The sequence below is a fragment of the Tachyglossus aculeatus genome, chromosome X1, assembly GCF_015852505.1.
Source record: "Tachyglossus aculeatus isolate mTacAcu1 chromosome X1, mTacAcu1.pri, whole genome shotgun sequence".
Lineage (NCBI taxonomy): Eukaryota > Metazoa > Chordata > Mammalia > Monotremata > Tachyglossidae > Tachyglossus > Tachyglossus aculeatus.
The window spans coordinates 96454034-96461701 of record NC_052101.1 but is presented as its reverse complement, the minus strand read 5'-3'; positions in this window follow the sequence as shown (position 1 = coordinate 96461701).

Sequence of the window (7668 nt, the reverse complement as noted above, 5' to 3'; positions counted from 1 at the left end):
TGTACTGAGGGAGGGTAGAAATAAGGAAATATGAAAGTGCTAGATGTGGCTGTTGGGTCGAAGGGACTTGGGTCTGGGCAATCAGGGGTGGCTTGTTAGAGGAAGTGGGATGCTTGCTGGGGAAAATGTAGGACTTGATCCTTTCCCTTGAGGAGTTTCACATTTAATGGAAAAGACAAACAGGTAAATATTGATAACTATCCAGTCCAATAATCAATCATCTTTATTGAGCACTTACTGTATGCAGAGCACTGCACAGTGGCCTGTTAGAGTATGGGCCTGAGAGTCTGAAGGACCCACGTTCTAATCCCAGCTCTGCCACTTGTCCGCTCTGTGACCTTGGGCAAGTCCTTTAACTTCTTTGTGCCTCAGTTACCTCTGCTGCAAAAGGGGGATTAAGACTGAGCCCCAGGGGGGACAGGGACTGTGTCCAACCTGATAGGTTTGTATCTACCCCAGCCCTTAGTACAGTGTCTGGCACATAGTAAGGGCTTAACAAATACCCCAATTATTCTTACTACTCACTTGGGAGAGTACTATATAATAGAGTTGGTAGATATGTTCCCAGTCCACAATAAGCTTACAGTCTAGAGAGGGGGAGACACACAGTAATATAAATAATGGATATGTACATTCTAGCACTTCAAACAGTGCTTTGCACATAGTAAGTGCTTAATAAATGCCATTATTATTATTACATTGCTGTGGAGCTGAGGTGGTAGTTAAGAGGGTAAAATTCAAATGGTTAAATAAATCAACTAGACAAGAGAGAAAACTAGCAAGTGGCACCACAAGGCCCATTCTGGAGAAGGAGATGAGGGAGTCCAGAGATGGAATTGTTCTGTGGCACCTCTACTCCTCTTCCCGAGAGGGCGGGGAACTGGCAAGGGGAGTTTACCAGCACTGGTTTACCAGCTAAGTGCTCAAATGAGATTGGCTCATTATTCTTGGCCAATTCAATTTAAACTACACTGCCCAAGGCCCAGGTCCACCCTGGAGAGCCACAACACACCCAAGCTCCTGTCTAAGGGTGCATGTAGTTCCTGTTAAGCAGAACTCCAGCAACCTGCCATCAATTATGGGATCCAACAGTCAGCAACGTCCTTCTGATTCCTTCTTCATCTCAGTACTTCCTGGCTCAGGGCTGAAAGAATTATAGTCCTGAGGGGAGGGTACTGAGCTGAGATAAAAGAACATTCAATCAATTAATCAGGAAAACAGGAGAGCACCTGAAACGAAACAACCAACCCTAGAGCTATGTTAGCACTGGGGAAAGCAGTTCCCCTTCCCAGGGGGTAGCACAGATAACCCTGAGTTACTGACAAGGAACTGATGTTGGTTGCCCTGGTTTCTAGTCTTGTAATTAGTTCAGCCTATGTGAATTAGTGTCACTGCTGTGCAGTTTGCAGATGTCTCAATGGAGAGGAATGCATACCAAAAATCCAGCTGGAGCTCTGGGAGCAGGGTGATGTGTATCTTTTGAAGTAATAATAAGAAGAATTCGATTATTTGTTAAGCACTTACTCTGTACCAGGCACTGTTCTAAGCACTGAGGTAGATACATGGTAATCAGGTCAAACACAGACCCTGTCCCACATGGGGTTCACAGTCTAAGAGGGAGGGCGAATAGGTATTTCAGCCCGATTTTACAGCTGAAGAAACTGCGGCCCAGAGAAGTGAAGTGACTTGCCCAAGGTCACTCAGTACACAAGTGGCGGAGCCAGGATCCAAGGTCCTCTGACTCCAGGCCTGCTCTCTTTTCACCAGGCTAGTGAGAAGTGTTTTTACATTGCTGCCTGTAATCACCTTATTCAAAGACAACAAGCACCCCAGTTCTGGGAGGTAGGCCCCGATGAAGCCTGAAGCAAATTGAATGTCATTCCAAACCCATCTCCAATAGTTCATTTGTCTTTAGACTCATGTCCATCAGGCTGGGACAGAGCCTTTCCTACAGTCTGATGCATCCTCTGTCCTTGGCATTCGAATGATGTCCATTAATCATTCTGTCCACAACATCCTAATATAAAAACCAAATGGAGGTACAGGGTCGAGATAGGCAGGTTCAATCCTTGACCCTTGCTCCTCAGCTTCCCATTCCATGTCTGAGGTTCTCCTTCTTGTGGCTCAGGAAATAATAACAATAATTGTGGTATTTAAGTGCTTACTACATGCAAGACACTGTACTAAACACATTTCACATAGAGGTTGGGTAGTATTGTCTTCCCCAAATCTTTGGGAATCAATGGGGGAAAATATGAGCCCACGCGGGGCAGGGGGACTCTCTTTCGGTTACCGCTGCTCCCCAAGGCCTGCGGAAAACACCTGCAAGTGGTTCCTCTGACAGATTGTAGCCACCCTCTCCCTGTTGTGAGTTGAAATGCAATCCATATGCAAATTCCATGACAGGTTTTTCCAACCAACACCCACCAGAGGAGGCAGATTACAGGCAGGCGTTTATTTGGATAAATAGATCAAAACAGATTTTTTTTAAAAAAAACTATGATAATATTTTCAGATATTCATAAATTTCCTGGAAAACAGAGCTGGTTTTTGCTCAGAAATTCAGGACAATATACAGTAATTTAATCTAGTTCAGCTTAATACAAACATCTAAAAGACAAACTTCAAAGAAATGAAAATCAACTTCAACTGTAAAACCTCAAATGGAATCTCGGGCTCCCAAGAAAGCAAAGCTCAGTAGATGTTATCTGCCTTCTTCCACCACTGCACAAAGTGCTAGGGTAGTAAATGGTGGGGTGGGTGGGGAGAAGGGGAGAAAAATCAAATAGAAAGGCCTCCAAGAGGAGATGTGATTTCAGAAGGGCGATAAAGATAGAGGGTGCAGTGGTCTGTCAGATTTGAAAGGGGTGGGAGTTTCCCGCAGAAAGGAGGGAATAAGCAAGGGATTGGAGGTGGGAGAAGAAAGCAGTGAGTAGATTATCTTGAGAGAAATTAATTCAATCGTATTTATTGAGCGCTTACTGTGTGCAGAGCACCGTACTAAGCACTTGGGAAGTACAAGTCGGCAACATATAGAGACGCTCCCTATCCAACAATGGGCTCACAGTCTAGAAGGAGAAGTGCGAGCTGGAGTGAAATGGTAATGAGATCTGGAGAGGAAAGGGAAACCATTGAAGCCTTGGGAGAAGGGGGGAAAGTGTGCAGAACAACATTTGAAGAAAATAATTCTGGCAGCAGAGGGAAGATGGATTGCAGCGTAGAGAGACTGGAAGCAGGGAGATCAGAGAGGAAGGAAACTGATGCAGTAGTCAAGCCAGAATCTGACAAGTGGCCGACAAGCATGGTGGCTCCCAGTGTTTTCTACACAGTGCGATGCACACAGTAAGCATTTAATTAATACCATTACTATTCCTACTCATGACTGCAACCTTGGCATTATTTTTTATTCCTTTCCCTTTTCCCTCCCATATTCAGTCTGTCATCAAAGTCCTCCGCATTATTTCTGGGATCCACACCTTCCTCTTCATCCAAACAGCCACTAATCCCAGCACTGGCCGTATCCCATCTTAACTACTGCCACAAACTCCTCACTGCTCTCTCCTTCAATCTCTCCCCTTTCCAGTTCACATACTTCACTCTGCTGTCTGGATCGTTTTTCTAAAACATTGTGCTGCACCTATTTTCCACCCCTCAACACCCTCCGATGATTACTTGTTCCTCCCCACATCATGCACAAACTCCTAACAGTTGGCTTTAAGTCTCTCTCTCTCTCTCCCCCCGCCCCCCCCCCCCCCCCCCCCCCCGGTCACACTCTTTGTTCTTCTCAAGCTAGGGTACTCGTTGTATCTTATTCTCATCTCTCCCTCTCGCTCCTGTCTGCTGCCTGGAACTCCCTCCCCCTTCAAATTAGAATGATCACTGCTTTCCCGGTTTTTAAGGCCCTTCTGAAATTACATCTCCTCCAGGAGGCTTTCCCAGATTAATTTCTAATCTCTCCCGCTTATATCTTTTCTCTATATTGTAAGCTCGTTATGGGCAGGGAATGTGTCTATTGTTGTATTGTATTCTCCCAAGCGCTTAGTACTGTGCTCTGCACATATTAAGTGCTCAATAAATACTAACTCCCTACTGCCTGTTCAGCACTGCCCTGCCACCTATGCAGTTAAGCACTCACAACTCCAGGAACACTTATGTACATGTCTTACATATGCTGAAAAGCAGCATGGCTTAGTGGAGGCCTGCACAGGCCTCGGAGTCAGAAGGTCATGGGTTTTAATCCTGGCTCTGCCACTTGTCTGCTGTGTGATCTTGGGCAAGTCACTTTACTTCTCTGTGCCTCAGTTACCTCACCTGTAAAATGGAGTCATACATGGGACAGGACTGCACCCAACACAATTTGCTTGTATCCATCCCAGTGCTTAGTACAGTGCCTGGCACATAGTAAGTGCTTAAATACCATAATTATTCTGATTATATTCAGTTACATCCTCCAATCTGGAATTTATTTTATTCTCATCTCCCCCTCTAGATCATGAACTCCTTGAGGGCAGGGATCATGTCTACTAATTCTATTGCATACTCCCAAGCATTTAGGCCAGTGCTTTGAACATAGAAGGCACTCAATAAATGTGATTGCTTGATTAAGAAGCAGCCACCTAGAAAGTCAGGGAATATAAACTGGAAAGTAACTGGGGAACGAGCTCTCTTTGTTGTTTGCATTTTGTAGGCGTGTTGATGCCAGTGGGAATAAAGAACGCCACTTCCAATTGATGACTCGGAGTTGATACCTACTAGAACTGGCCCTGATACTGAACCACGACCGTATCAACATTTCATTAAGTAATCTATATGAAATGCTCTACTAAGCCCTGAAGTATATACACAATATAAACAATTCAGATACTCCATATCAATCAATGGCATTTATTGAACTCTGTGTACAGAGCACTATATTACGCTCTTGGGAGAGTACAATGCAATAGACATAGTAGACACGATCCCTGCCTGCTAGGACCTTTCAGTCTGGAGGAGGAGGAGGAGGCAGACATTAAAATAAATTATGGATATGTGCATAAGTGGTGTGGGGGTCTGAGGGTGGGGTGAATATCAAGTGCTTAAAGGGTATAAATCCAAGTGTGCAGGTGATGCAGAAGGGAGCGAGAGTAAGGAAAATAAGGACTTAGTCGGGGAAGGCCTCTTGGAAGAGATGGGATTTCAGTAAGTATCCCTCAAGAGGCTCACAATAAGTGGGTTAAGAGGGACACATAGAATAAAAAGAGTAAATTACAAACAACAATAAGAGCAAATTGAAGTTTAAGCAATATTGCAGAAAGCTGGGCAAACAGTGTGGTATAGGAAATATTTGGGTTTTTTTTTGAGGTGATGATGTGACATTACACTGTTCTAACCTATGACTTAAAAATCCATTACATGCCACTGATACGTATAGATACAAATATCTACATATATATCTCAACTCTAGGGTATACATAATTCAAAGCCAAATATAAATTAACGAAATCCTGTAAAATAAATAGTTTTTTCCTCTGTCTACATAGTATTAACTAATGAAAATACACTTTCAACTGTGGCAGAGCCAATGCAAATTCAACAATTTTTTTAGTTTTTAAATGGAATATTTTCCATCTGAAAATGGCTTCAAATTTCCTATCACTAGTAAAAAAATTCTGAAAACTCTATAACATTTTTGTTGGATACATTTCATGTAAATGATTTTGTAAAGATTATCAATTAACAGAGCTCCTGGCAGAAGGTCTTTTCGAATAATAGTTTCTAATAATTTCTAAATTGTTAACTTTTTTTACTGAACAGTTTTGCTTAATCAGTGGCATTTATTGAATACTTACTGTGTGGAGAACACTGTGCTACGTTTTTGGCAAAGTACAACAGAGTGGGTAGATATGATTTCTGCCCACAAGGAGCTTAGGGTCTAAAGTTTACAGTTTTAAACCCACAGAAAACAGTGGAATTTTTCTTCTTTATCCATTTTTTATGGTTCTTGTTAAAGCACTTCCTATGTGCTAGGCACTGTACTAAATGCTGGGGTAGGCACAGTATACCCAGATTGGACACAATTCTTGTCCCTCACAGGGCTCACAGTCTAAGTAGGAGAGAGAACAGGTATTGAGCTCCCATTTTACAGTTGAGGTAACTGAGGCACAGAGAACTGAAGTGACTTGCCCAAGGTCACACAGGAGCCAAGTGGTAGAGCCTGGATTAGAACCCAGGTCTTCTATCCATTAGGCAACGCTGCTTCCCATTAAATTGTAAATGATTTCAGGTTGTTCTGAAGGAATTGCAAGAAAATGAGCAAAAGGGTTTTTCCAAAAATGCTGTTAACATGACATTACGAGCTTTTTCAGAACACGTCACTCTCCTCCCTCAAAAACACCCAATGGCTCTCTACTTCTTACAAAAAACCAAAATATCCTAACCACAGGATTCAAGGCTGTCCATTAGCCGGCTCACTCTATTCACTCTCTTCTCCTGTTGCCTCTTTAGCTTAATGTCTTCACTACTCCCAAGACTGCTTGACTGTATTCGCTTGTGACTCACGACTTTATTCCATTTCTCCTCCCCTCCTCCGGCTTTCTTTAAAGGTATGTGTTAAGCATTTACTATGTGCCAGGTTCCCCTTGCCTGGATCTCCTTCCTTACACAACTCCTTTTTCAAAATCCTCCTAAAAGGTCATCTCCTCCAAAAAGCATTTCTTCGATCGATCAATCAGTGGTATTTATTGAGCACTTATGGCCTAGTGAAGAGAAGTTAGAGTTAGATTTGCAGCATGGCTCAATGGAAAGAGCAGGGGCTTGGGAGTCAGAGGTCATGGGTTCTAATCCCAGCTCTGCCACACGTCAGCTGTGTGACTTTGGACAAGTCACTTAACTTCTCTGTGCCTCAGTTACCTCATCTGGTAAAAGGGGATGAAGACTGTGAGCCCCACGTGGGACAATCTGTTCACCTTGTATCCTCCCCAGCGCTTAGAACAGTGATTTGCACATAGTAAGCACTTAACCAATGCCATTATTATTATTATTACTGGATAGAACACAGGCCTGGGAATCAGGTCATGGGTTCCAATCCTAGCTCCGCCACTTGTCTGCTGTGTGTCCTTGGGCAAGTCACTTCACTTCTCTATGCTTTGGTTACCTCATCTGTAAAATGGGGATCAAGACTTGTGAACTCTATGTGGGACAGGGACTGAGTCCAACCTGATGATCTTGTATCTGCCCCAGCGCTTAGTACAATGCTTTGCACATGGTAAGGGCTTAAATACCATAATTGTTATCACTGTGTGCAGAGCACTGTACTAAGTGCTTGGGAAATTATAACACGAGTTGGTAGACACACTCCCTGCCCCCAATGAGCTTACAGTCTAGAGGGGAAGACAGACATTAAAATTAATTACAGTTAGGGGAAACCAAAGTATAAGGTTATGTACATAAGTGCTGGGGGACGAATATCTTTGACTATTCATTCACCTTCCTGGTCACCCTGGACACCCTTCATCCACCCGTAAAATTATTTGTTGATTTATTTGTTTGCTGGTTTTGAATCAGCTATTCCTTTTATATCCCCTTGTCTCCCCTATTAGTTTACAATCTCTTAGCAGGCAGAGACTTCATCTTTTGCTCCTACTGTATGTTCCCAAGAATTTTGCACACAACAGTTGCTCTACAAATGCT